The following is a 15,000-nucleotide window of genomic DNA, read 5'->3' as shown; positions in this document are numbered from 1 at the left end:
TGTATGAGTGTGGAGTTGTGTAAGACACTATGTGTGGTTGTTTATTTTTACTGTGCATATACTTAGTGTAAATGTGTAATTGTATATGTATATTATTAATATACACCTGAGCATACCATGTAACACACATGTACATGTACATATATATATATATATATGTATGTGTGTGTGTGTGTGTGTGTGTGCGTGTATATATATATGTGTGTAAATATCTGTGAATGTGTGTTTGTGTTTGCGTATGTGCCTCAGTGTGTAAATATATAATATATATGTATACGTAATATATGTGTGTGTGTAAAGAATATGTGTATATATTTGTACGTGAGTACACAGCATTATACGTTGTAATTCTAGAGTAATGTTTCAGACTTTAAGATTATCGGAAATTTATAGAGAAACATTAATCGAATATTTATGTATTTGTTTCTTTCTTCTTTATAGTTTGAAAATATTTAATATAATATAAATGTTGTGGCTTATTATAGATTATGTCCGCTATTGCGTTCCATAGTTTATCAGTTAATTGTGTTAAGAATAAAATATTGTCTATATGATAATTTATATCACCGATATTATAATATACAATTATATATATATATATATATACATATATATATATATATATATATATATATAAATAGTGTGTGCACGTGCACATGTATGTATGTATGTATGCATGTGTGTATATATATATATATATATATATATATATAATGTGTGCACGTGTACACACCTACATATACATATGTATGTATGTATACGTAATAATATATATATATATATATATATATATATATATATATGAAACACATATATATTGATTGATATATGCAAATATATAAATACATGTATATTTATGTGCATATATATATATATATATATATATACACACACATATCCATAATACATATCTGTGAGTATGTATATATGTATGTATGTATAAGACACGGCGATTTTGTGTTTCTCCCCACGCGCCTCTTTGTTCACGTGTCTTTTACGATAACCTTGGAAGGACAAATGCATTTTGAGTAGAGCTGTAAACTGTGAAGAATCTCTTCATCCTGTAGCGCAGAAATACACACATCCACACGTATTTGTGTATGCGAATGGTATGTTGCTATAAGTGTGTGTGTGTTTCTGCAGCGGGCCTCTCTGCTTAGCAAATTGTGAACGTTGCTTTCGTCCAAATAACGTACCAACAAATTCGACAATTTATAAATGCATGTGTGTATGTATATATATATATATATATATATATATATACATATACAGATAGATAGATATAGATAGATATACAGAAAGATCTATAAATAGGTAGATAGAAAGATAAATAAATCGGTATATATATATATATATGCATATATTTATACACACAAACAAACACACGTATATATGATTGATATGCATCTAAATATCTATTTCTATTTGCCTATCTATGTATCATTCTACGCATATATACATGCATGCATATTTCTCTGTGTGCTCGTATTGTGTGTGTCTGTGTCTATCTATGTATGTATGTATGTATGCACTCATGCATGTATGCAAACATTTATACATATATACTCTAATGTAAAGAAAGGGTGACAAATACTTGTGGAAATTGTAAACTTGTAAACCTTAGAGAAACTGATCAGGAGAGATAGGTGTATGTGTGTGTGACTGTGTGTGTGTGTGTGTGTATATATGTATATATATATATATATATATATATATACATGTTATAAATTTCATATATATATATATACATATATATACATGTTACAAATTTCATATATATATATACATATATATATATATATGTTATAAATTTCATATACATATATATAGACATATATATATGTTATAAATTTCATATACATATATATATACATATATATATATGTTATAAATTTCATATATATATATACATATATATATATGTTATAAATTTCATATATATATATACATATATATATGTTATAAATTTCATATATATATATACATATATATGTTATAAATTTCATATATATATATACATATATATATGTTATAAATTTCATATATATATATACATATATATGTTATAAATTTCATATATATATATACATATATATATGTTATAAATTTCATATATATATATATATACATATATATATGTTATAAATTTCATATATATATATATATATACATATATATATATGTTATAAATTTCATATATATATATACATATATATATGTTATAAATTTCATATACATATATATATGTTATAAATTTCATATATATATATATACATATATATATGTTATAAATTTCATATATATATATATATACATATATATATGTTATAAATTTCATATATATATATACATATATATATATGTTATAAATTTTATATATATATATGTTATAGACTTCATATATATATATATATATATATATATATATATATATATATATACACACAAACCAAATATTATATCCATATATGCGTACATTTGGTTCAATATATATATTTACAAGATTACTGATTGCTATCCACACATTTCGTCGACACGAAAATTTATCACATGAGAGAAAATATGGCGGCCGCTAGATTATAACATTATGCAAAGATATTTTGCTTCATTGTTTCTTTTCTCTTTTCCTTTCTTTTTAATATAGCGTAACTACATGCCTGAGATAAGGGAAAATTAGGAGTTTCTCTCCGTACACATGCAGTGTTATGCGATAAGCATGCCTACTTGTTATCAACATTTAAGCAATCGACGGGGTTAGCGTTAGAAACGTTATGGTATCCGAAATGTCATTCGTTTATATGAGATTTCTCCCTCCTTCGTTGTTGCTTGCTGTGTTTTACGTTATTATTTTTCTTCAAATTTCTAATCATTGTAGCTGATGTTCTATTCTCTTTTTTTTTTTAATTCTAATTTTACTCCAGATATTAACTGATGGCTTATTAGATCCTAATAGAAGGGAACTATTGTAGGTAAGCCGTCCAGTTTTTATTGTAGCTAAATCGTTCGCTTTTTATTGCAACTATTATCGATTGAAATCTTGTAATACGTTACTTTCAGTGTTTTACCAGAATTAGTAGAACTTCTAGAAAAATGCCTTATGGTATTTTTTACATCCTTTGCCATCCCGCCGGCGTTAACTTCGTCAGTCTTTTGCATTTTTGTCTTTAAATTGATATTTCGAACAGTCGGGTAGATTGGCGTCACAAGCGTTGGAGTGGGTATTTGGTAGAAAGTTTATTACCCTATCACGTTTCCGAGTTCAGTACCACTTCGTGCCATCTTCGGTAAGTGCCATCCATTATAGCACTAGGCGGATCACAACCAGTCAGTGGAACTAGCAGACAGAAACTTGAAAAACCGGCGTGCACACACACACACACACACACACACACACACACACACACTTTATATACATGTATATATGTGTGTATATGTATAAGTATGTATCCAGTTTATAGATTAGAAACAGGTATTCTCTGTATAGAATAACCTTCGTAGTGCTCAAAAGATTTGAACTTGAGCAGTTAGACGAGTGAATGTAAGGACAAGTCGATATTAAAAAATATTAAGTGCATTTAATACAAAAATGTACATGTGTGTACATATACAAATGTCCGACTTACACAGAATGGAAATGATATCAAGAATTAAGGAAGTTGAGTAGGAGTTTTACAAGTCTAACAGCTGTTTCTGGGGGCTTGGTGGTCCAAGACATGCTTTAAATGAGTCTATCATCGGTACCCTCAGCCTCCGGGAAGAATTTCACATTTGAGGTGTTGACAGAATGGAGCTTAGAGATGGAATGATTTTGTGGAGAGCTAAGTGTATTAGAAAGAGGAGTTGGTGTGTTAGATTGAAAGTAGTGGGTGCAGAAAATAGCTTTCTGGGTTAGGGTTAATAATGATTGGTTAGGTTTCAAATGTACTCGGTAACTGTTAAGGCTGGGGAGACTGAGAGGCAAGTGTGAAGTAGTTTGTTTGAAGAATTTGGAAGAAATTGGAGATGTTTGTATGACAGGGAGAAAGAATGTGGGTGTTATTATTTTTAGGCAGTAGTTTGCAAGGCTGACCTTGTCCTGGTTTTACGTTGTTTGGGTTATGGAAATATTGCGGAATTATATAGATCTGGCGAAGTGCGTGTATATATATATATATATATATATATATATATATGGGGGTGGGGTCGATGCTTAAGTCGATATCATTAACCCCAGCACTCAACTGGTACTTAATTTATCGAGCTTAAAAGGATGAAAGGCAAAGTCGACCTAGGTGGAATTTGAACTCAGAACGTAAAGACGGACGAAATGCCGCTTAGTATTTTGTTCGGTCGAAGCGTTTTCCTAACGATTCAGCCAGCTGTCCACCTTAACAAGCTATGTAATATTCTGTAAAAACTATCTGTAGTACGGGTATTTTTCTATTTGTTGTGTCTTATGGACATATGGTAAGAATTCAATGCGTATTATATTGTTTTCATTTGTTATATGTTATGTCTATTGTTTAGAGATTGTTCTGAAATATCCTACTGAATTGATAGGGCCTTGACTTGGAGATAGGTTACACCTATTAGGCCTAATTTTTAGATCAGCATGTAAACTTGTCAGCCTCGGTATAGATTTTACATTTGCATTAATATTTTTTCCCCGCAAACTATTATTTGTAGTGTTCAAACCATTATTGGATATGCTATCGCTATGTGATATCGATAGCATATCCTACCACGCTTGTAGCTAATTTCAATTCAGATATCCTATATAATTTGACAGTTTCTTGTCCACCTTCCGTGCAATGTTGTGATCAAAAGGAAAGGAAATGTCTATCAAGGCAAAAACTGTTATTCATTCCGATCTTGGGGAATTATATCTGGACAGTTTGCGTTCATCGTGTTGTCACTCGGAACAGGCTTGTCTCAGATGATTACATCTAACTGTTTCCTCGGTACCATGTTTGATAAATATCCGTTCAACTTTTTTGAAGGATTTCTCTATTGTGTTGTGTAGACTGTTTTGTGCTGTGCGGCCTCTGTTTGATGACTGGGGACTGTACTACATGCTATGTGATCTCTCTTATGGTTTGTGTGGGCTCTTAAGTAGACCGTGTTCTATGTGCTGTGTGGCCTACATTATCAAATGTTATATAAAATGTATTGTTATATATTGTGTGGGCTGCGTTACTTGTTGTGAGGGCTGTATTATGTGTTGTGTGGACGATATGTTATTACGCGTTAAGTACAATATATTTTGATATATTGTGAGTGTTGTGTTGTATAACTTGTATTATGCGTTTTGTGGCGTCTGTTTTGTTTTGTGTGGGCTGTATTGTTGTATTACGTACAATGTAGTGCTATGTGTGAAGGCATGTGGCTTAGGGGTTAGAGTATTGTGAGTTCAATTCCTAGCGACGTGTTGTATCCTTGATCAAGACACTTTATTTCACATTGCTCCAGTCCACGCAGCAGGCAAACATGAGTAGTACCTGTATTTTAATTGCCCAGCCTTGTCACACTTTGTGCCACATTGAATCTCCCTGAGAACTACGTTTAGAGTACACGTGTCTGTGGAGTGTCAGCCACTTGCACAGTGATTTCACGACCAAGCTGTTCTTTTGATCGGATCAGGTTGGACCATTGTCTTTACAACCGACAAAGCCAGATAACCACACACACCCAGATATGTATCTGAAAACAATAATCCTCTGCTTGAATGGACTACGGTTCCCCAGAGCTGACTGTGTATCTCTTATAAGTGATGCTATTAAATTAGACATGGCCTGAGTCAACTTCAGCCAAAACTTATCTAAGTAATCAAATCTAATAACTTTAATAAAAGCAGGACAACATAGGTAGAGGCTGATATTTTAACATTTCCGATGGTCTTAAGTATAAAAAAAATAATAATTAAAGGCTTACATAGAACTACCTACAGAGTATGTCTATAAGCTTTTGTGTTTAGACCTGGTTTCTATCCTCAAACTGTTCCGTTTTGTAGATGCAATTTTTTTTTTTTTTTTGATAAAGCACTCCGAAATTAGAAAAATCAAGAACTTGCAACAATCTTGGTCCCATGAGTATCGGATAATGGATTTTCAACTGTGTAAAGAAACTGATTGTGGTGATTGTAGCTTTGACGGTGATTGTGGTGAAAGTAGAGACAGTGTTGATGATGATGATGGTCGAGATAAGTATGGGATTTGCCGGCGTTGGTTTGGGAAATTGGGCGATTTTCAGCATGCGTGTATATGGGTGGAAATGAGCGGCTTGGCGGAGGTCTGTGCACTCCGAGTGCTTTTCTAGTTTAAAGAAATATCGTTATTTTGCTTTCGCTTTCTAACGAAAGTCCTAAGAGTAAACAAGGATTTAAGGCCTAAACCTACTTTCTATACTTCAAAACAACCATCAGACTTTCTCTTTGAAAACAACAACAACGCGTTTGAACGTATTGATAGGATACTGAAACTTCAAACCGTAAAATTTTACTGAAGTTATAAGGTATGAATATTTTCCTTCTATTTCGAAAGGTTGTTTACCGTTACTTATTGAATAAAATTATTCGTGGATCCTAATAGAAAACATGCAATATGGTGTTTTTGTACTTAGTTGCTTTAAAGCAATACTATCCATTCTAGCATAATTACATGCTGAAAGGGGTTGAATGTATATATTGAGAACTGATAATTTCAGGCTTTTCTAAGCACCTTTATGATCCCTACGTACCTGTTATCTCCTTTCATATGAACTGCGGGAGATTTTATGGTTAAAAAGAAGCCGCCGTGTTGTTAGAGATAGATGAGTATTTCCACACTTTTGAAGTCCATTCTCGTGTAGTTGGAACATGTCAAAAACAACCAGACCTACAAGCATCTAGAAATAATTCTTTCAAATTTTGGCAGCAGGCCACCAAATTCGAGTAGGGGGTAAGTAGATTACATTAACCTCAGTACCTCACCTGGCACTTATGTTATCGACCCCGAAAGCATGAAAGACAAAGTCGACCTCGGTAGAATTAGAGCTCACACCGTAAAGACGGACGAAATGCCGGCAGGCATTTTGTGTTGCGTGCTGACGCATCTGTGGGCTCACTTCCTGAAGCCTCTAGAAATATTGTTTGGATTTTGCGGCAAAACTTCCCAACAAATGGCGTGGTTGTGTGGTAACAAATTTGCTTCCCAAACACATGGTTCCAGATTCAGTGCCACTGCGTAGCACCTTGCGCAAATGTCTTCCAATATAGCCCCAAATCAACCAAAGCCTTCTGAGTGGATGTGGTACACGAAAACTGAAAGAAACCCGTCGAATATTTTATCTATATATATATATATATATATATATATATCTAAAGCTTTCAAAGAGAGATGTTCAATAACATTTCTTTAAAGTAAAGAATATTTTCGAAAATAATGTGGCCGTCCTGGAAGGAACGATTGTTAGTGTTGTTTAGGTCCATATATATATATATATATATATATATATATATATATATGTATATACATTCCTGTAACTTAGCGGCTCGGCAGGATAACAGACCGACAGGATAAGTATCAGGCTTACAAGTATAAATCCTGGGGTCGATGTGTTCCATTAATGGCGTTGATCCAGTATGGTCGCAGTCAAATAACAGAGAAATAAAAGAATAATATGGCAAAAAATTGTATTTCGACAGTTGGTACACAAGCATTGATCTTAGAAAGAATGTACGTGAACAGAGTATAGCGAGTGTGTTAGCACAGTTCGTACCAATCGTTTATTTAGCTGGAAGTGGTCATCGACCACGAGTCCGCTGCTCTAGCCGCTAGGCCGTGTGCCACTACATATGGAAAAGGACTGCACAGTAACTTTCTTGCATTGCTGAGGTCATAATAAAAAGTAAGTGTGTTAATGAGAGGAAGATAGAGAAAGAGAGAGAGATGCATTAGATTGATCATGTCTGGGAGGTTAAGCACAAATGGAGAGCTAAGCTCATTACTGCTACACTCCATTGGACCAACAAACATCTATACATGTAACATAACTTTATCGACTTACTCTATAAGAACATGATGTTTTGTCCCACTGAGAACCCGAATATATCATGGACTATGAAATGCGGCGAAATCAGATCTGGCTAAACCACGTGGTTAACTCGACTAGAAGATGAAGATGATCGGGAGGAGGAGGAGGCTAACTATGAAGTCAAAGATGATGATGATAAAATATATTTCGTGGTTTTCTATAGTTGAACTACGCTACAAAATATTATATCAAATTATATTGCTCAATAGGATGCTGGAAACTTTTGGTATACCCTGTATAGAAATGCAATCTTTTTGTATATTTGCGTTCATGTACACACACGCACACACCCGCACATACCCATTCACACACATACAGCCATGCATACATAAATACACATATATATATGCATACATGTATATAAGTATATATATGTATATATATATATATATATATATATATATACACGCACACACACACACACACACACACACACATATATATATGTATATACACATATATATATGTATATCTATCTATCTATCTATCTATCTATCAATATATATATATATGTGTGTGTGTGTGTATGTATCTATATATTTCATCTCAGATTTTTTGTGCACATGCTTATTCATCTACAGAATAATCTGGGCATGAATATAAATCTAAATCTATTGATATATATATCCATGTGCTTGAGTCATAACCACATATACTTCCACAAATACACTGACTCTAACACACACACACACACACACACACACACACATATATATGTCTACATTTACGAATGTACATAAACGTTGACATATGAATACGTAATACAATATTCGGCTTACAATAAGTAGCGAATGAAAATTTTTAATAAACTATTTAATATTCCAATCATAATTCTTCATTTCAACTGTATCTAACAGACCTACTCTATTAAGAAAAAAATGACTTTACTTTTGTTATTTCCCACCCTTAACTCTTTGTGTTTCCTGATATTTCTATGAATCTTTTTACTCGTTTACTCTACCAGACTCTGTTGGTCATTTGAAAACTATTAACATTTGCTTTTAAGCATGAATGCATATATATTCGCATGCTTTGATTGCATGTGTGGTGTGTAGATGCTGAGAAAGGTATGGATGTGTGAATTTTATATATATAACACAATTGAAAAGTTACTAATAGTTTCATGCTTCTATGATACTTTAACTAGTCATATTTATAAAACTATAAAATACCCCATGTATCTGCTAGCACTTTTTCAGCCTCTGGCTATGAGTTATATATATTTTGAACAATAAAGACATTTTGAAAACGAGGGCAGTGACGCTGGACATTGAGAAAGAATAACCAGAAGAAGATTGACACAAAAAAAATTGAACGAGCAGAAAGAAACTAAAGCAGGAAGACCATGATTAGAAAGCAAGAAGAAAGCTAGAAGACTCATTACAGAAACAACAATTAATGTAGGAAAAGTTAAGGAAAAATGTCAAAGTTTGCGAGACGCGGGCTTAGTCCGGTACGGCTGGTGTCCTCCATTTCGACAAAAGATACCTGTTCATTTGTCTGCGCCTGCTAAAACCTAAGCAGTTTGTTGGAGTTCTTTTTCCTACGCATAATTTGCATTTCTTTGATCCTTTAAGATCTGGCGATTCCCCGCTTGATAGTGTACGGTCTGGAGTTGGTTTTCAAACTCCACACGTGGCCAGACAAATTACTTGCATTAATTATTTGGATGTAGCGTAATTAAGACAGACGCCCAGCACAACGTCCTTCAAAATCGCTCTCACATAAGTCGCTGTAAATCTACTTTTCAACTAAGTTACAATTAAGCGTTGCTATTGCATCTGCCTCATATATGAGGGAGTATATCATACACGTCTGATCAAATGGGCAAAGCTCAGTGTATCGACAGCTACAATGGTGATGTTTACAAGTTATATTGTTCTTCATATTGGGGCATTGTTTGTATATACACACACACACACGCTTACATACACTTATATATCTATATCTATCTATCCATCTGTATATATATGAATTAAATATTTACAATATAGTTAATTGTTTTATGATTTAAGTTATATAAAGTTTAATCTTTCATTCATAATAAAATTTTCATTCATGTTTTTATATCTATCCTTTTTCTTTACGCCTCATATATATATATATATATATATATATTTTTTTTTTTAATATATATATATATATATATATATATATATATGTGTGCGTATGTATGCATGTGCGTGTATGTGTGTGTGTGTTATAGGCTTGTTGATACAAACAGGTAAAATGTATCACAAAGTTGGGTAAATATTTTAAATGTTTTTACTTGTCATTCCTTTGAATACGACCATGCTGGAGCACTTCCTTAAAGTGTTTTCTAGTTGAAGAAATCGACCCCAGCACTTTGTATGCCTAGTGCTCAATTTTTTTTTTTTTTTGCAATAGAAATTAATTATAAAAAGCTGCAAAAATATGAAGCCGAAGAAGAAGCTTCGTAGATGTTGATGGGATATAGATAAGAACAATATTAATATTGTGAATGCATGGGAGAAGCAGAAGTAAAGTATCAGAAGTTATGAAATATATACGCGTAGCATGAACGCGAAGATTTAAAATGTAAAATAAATGCACAAGAAATTGCTGAAAAAATATGCATTAAAATCATACACGTGTGCAAGACAACTTAAAAAAACCCAGCATTACATGACCAGGGGGCAGACGTTGTAATGGAATACACGTTGCTTTTAATGCAACTATAAGTTTTAAAGTCACAGTAGTTGTAAGTTACCAGGAAAGCAACGATAATGGAAACAATAAGAAAAGATGGTAGCGAGGTTTTTCGGTTCAGGGAAATAATAAATAGTCAATAAACAGTCAATACTTGGTCAATAAATAAAGCGGTTAAGATCGTATATTTCAATGTGTCAGTTCAATACATTTAAGACATTAGGCAGCTAAAAAATTGCACAATAAATACTTCGAAGTGTGCTTGCTAGAATTCAATAATTCGATATTTTTTTCTCAAACTTGCCTTCCGTAGAATAAACTAAAAAGTGAGAATTTTCGCTCATACATATTGTACACTGCACGGTTGATCAAAGAATATTCTAAGATTGGCCAACGTATTCTATATGATATGGTTGAATAGAATACATTTAAACGCGAAATGGAAACATGTGCAGTAGATATTTTTTTTCCAGATATTGAAAGGAAATTATAATGTTGGTAATAACGCGTCTTGAAATTATTATTCGTTTATCCAATTATCTTCTAAACATTCTTACTTCTTTACTACCCACAAGGGGCTACACACAGAGGGGACAAACAAGGTCAAACAAACGGATTAAATCGATTATATCGACCCCAGTGCGTAACTGGTACTTATTTAATCGACCCCAAAAGGATGAAGGGCAAAGTCAACCTCGGCGGAATTTGAACTCAGAACGAAGCATTTCGCCCGGCGTGCTAACGTTTCTGCCAGCTAGCCGCCTGTATCTTCTCAACATTCTGCTTCATAAATATGTATGTGTGCATGTATCTTATAGATAGGCACATATAGATTAACTCTGTGTGTGTATGTGAGAGTATGTTTATTTGTGTGCGTTGTGTATGTGTTATACTTCTATGCAAAGCCAATACACTTGTTCGCTCAGCTGTGACTAACAGTGAATTAAAAGATTAAGCGCTTAAAATTTAACACCAGTTTATATAAACCAGCCTCATGTGTTATATCTTCCTGAGTTTACCAAAACACACTAATCCGGTTTAAAACAACAAAAAACCTGTTTAGGACGACTGAATGATTCCGTTATTGTTACTTTTGCTGTGGTTTTTGTTATTTACGTTATTCTCATCGCCACTGGGTGTGTCACTTGTGATCAGCCCGTCCGTTCTCAAGCCGATCTAAAATTCCCATTGAACATTTTTTTTGTTTTCATATTAAATCACTAGGGCATAAATTGAGGGAAAATTTGCCTGCCATTTCTTGCTATGTGAGAGGTCACGGAAAGCCTTCCATTTGGTTTCTGTCACAGTTGACACTGTTTTTGGCCCCGTTGTATAAAAGGGCATCTGACTTCAACGACCGAAACTATAACTAAAAGCTTTGGATTTCTTAAACTTCCGTGTCGTTTTTCCAAACGCATAGCATCAGCATTCAATTTTGGACTCTCCAAACGGCATATTGAATGTTGTTTTTTTCAAAACACTATATTTAAATTAGAATGTTATTTCTAATAACTTAAATGATATATATATATATATATATATATATAGATAGATAGATGGAGAGAGAGAAATTGACAAAGAAGCACACTGACAGGTTCAAATATGTGTATGTGTGTGTCTATAGCTTTTTTCTTTTTCGTGTTTTGAAAAGGAAGCTGACGACTATACTTGTTATTTGATAGAGATACGAAAATTCTAGAATTTCTAATTTTATATAAAACAATCAAGAAACTTGAAGATTTAGAATGAAATCCTTATTAAATTATTCGAAGAATTACATTAAAAGATCACTGTAGCTTGTATTATTGAAATATTCATTGCGCTGTTGTACATATATACGATGAAAACCCTTTCAAAAATATTGAAAATTATTATGATAAAGCTTAAAGAAATATATTTCAGAAATGCATTAAATAGCCTCAATAAACATATAATTAGAAAATTCAAATTTCAGTGGAATAATCCCCTTTTATTTCGATTGTAAGTAGTTGTTGAGCAAATACATTTTAAAATTAAATGGTATTATTTGCCTCAAAGAATTGCATTTAAGAAAACCATGAAACCTTGAACGCTCGTTAATTGCATTAATATTAACCATTCCAATATTAAGAATTTCGCTACCTCTTCAGTTATCATTAACAATAGAAAATTAACATCTAAACAACTGCCAAAACGCTACAAAATTTAATTGCTTTGTAAGAACAACTTGTCATTTAGATGGAATTTGTTTAGCTATTCCCAGCAGAAAATAAGCAACAGTTATTATTCCATCGATAAATATGATGTAAGTTTAACGGTGGATACTTGAATACCATATGTAGTCAACATAAATATACATTTCATATTCCGTTCAGGAATTTGGGTACATTCTTGTCGAAAAATATATGTAATCTATATTTCACGAATTTAAGTTTTAATACACTATGAAATTAAATAATTTGCTAAAGGCTTACAGAGAAACAACTACATTTGTCAGATTTGCTTCACAAGCTGTGAAGTCATTCGGTTGCCTGATAAAGATATGCCGGTCTTAATTCAGAGCTCGCTTTGTCTTGCTCGCAGAGTTGAATCCGAAAGATTAAAACTCAAGTCAGGAAAAGAACAGGAAAATACAAGCATGTCGTATGTTGCTTGAAAAATTATGATATAATAAAACAATAAATTGATATTTGCAAATAAATTCATATAAAGCGAAAAGAGAATTACTAGTAATTTTATTTCTTACATTTTTCGATTGAATCACCGAGATAGATGGACGATTCTAGCTATTTCGATAAACATTATATTTCTAGAGAAATAAATAAAAGATAAACATAGTCTTGGCATTGCATATATCTCTCGGGTATTATGTAAAATATACTCGAATCACATGCATTTTGAAAGTCTGATGTAGGGTCTACATGGAAGTCGTCTTTAAATATGCAAACGTAATACGCGTATGATAAAGAGTTAGAACATGAAGCCATGCTGGATCACCGTATGTAGGGCAATTTGGATTGTTTCCAGCATTATATATCTATTATGAAATACCAAGTTGGACAGTGCTGGTCTTTTTACCTCCTGCTACTATGTGTGTTCATTTGGTACACCCCCCCCCCCCCCACTAAAAAAAAACACGTCAAGTGTTCATTGAAATCCTCAGCATCTCCAACTCGCAAATCTCCTAGGTCTTTCGTACGAATGTTGCACAGTTGTAAACCATTGTATCCTAAGCTATTACAGTACTGAGTTCTTTCACGAGATGGAGAAAATGACGTCATGGACATGATGCAGTACCGTCCACTTCGGAGGTTCGTATAGCATTTAATTTTAAAGTTGGGAGGCTAGCCATTGCACGACCATCCTTATGTATATCATTGCATATCTCATGTAGCTTCACTATAGATAATAGAGTTTCAGTCCCTCTAGCCTCTTCCATGCTGGACAGATGAAATCTACAAGTTTTTTTCATCCTCTGTTAATTTTTACTTCCTTTCTGTTGGAGAGCGTAGGCTCGAAACGCAAAGGACTTTTGCCATTTTTCCCAAGCTTCAAACCAATACACTTGTTGTTCATACACCTACCTTTGTTTTTTGTTTTTCTATAAATTATATGTACGTGTGCGTGTGTATACACATAAATGCGTGTATATGTGTATATAATTTGCGTATATAAGTTGCATTTATTTTGTACAGGTATTCACATACACAAAAAAGCACATACATACATACATACAGAATGAAAGAAGTACATGAACACACAAGTACATGCATAACCCACCCTATATATATATATATATATATATATATATATATATACATACATATATATATATACATACATACATATATATATATACATACATACATATATATATATATACATACATACATACATACATACATACAGAAAGAGAGTGGAGATTGAAAGAAATATCATACTCATACAAATAAAAAGAAATAAGAATTAGATATTGGTAGCTTAAAAAATAAATTATATATATATATATATATATATATATATATATACATACATACAAGGAGAGAGAGAGAAAAAGAGGGAAGAGAATGCTAAGTAGACAGATGGATATTTTCAGAGTTAAAAGCAACTATAAAAAAGATATGCAATTATCTTCGTCAGATAATTGGTTTGAAAATGGCAGATAGGCGTCCTCACACTCTTACCATCTCATTCAGACGCAAATACATATGGTCTTTTACATATGTTATATTAAAAAAAACTTGACTTGATGAATTCTGTACGTTCTACTGTAGGAGAGAAAGAAGCATACGTCATGATTCT

At 32.7% G+C, this 15,000-nt stretch overlaps 1 long non-coding RNA gene across 1 annotated transcript in view; it reads right to left on the bottom strand.

Annotated features, from left to right (window-relative positions):
- Window positions 1–15,000, bottom strand: part of LOC149130846 (uncharacterized) — a 75,184-nt gene that overhangs the window by 39,268 nt on the left and 20,916 nt on the right. The window lies entirely within an intron of this gene.

Source organism: Octopus bimaculoides, chromosome 27 (assembly GCF_046866305.1).
Source record: "Octopus bimaculoides isolate indiv1 chromosome 27, ASM4686630v1, whole genome shotgun sequence".
NCBI classification, from domain to species: domain Eukaryota; kingdom Metazoa; phylum Mollusca; class Cephalopoda; order Octopoda; family Octopodidae; genus Octopus; species Octopus bimaculoides.
Note: the sequence above shows the minus strand (reverse complement) of the source record. Positions and strands in the feature narration are given on the sequence as shown.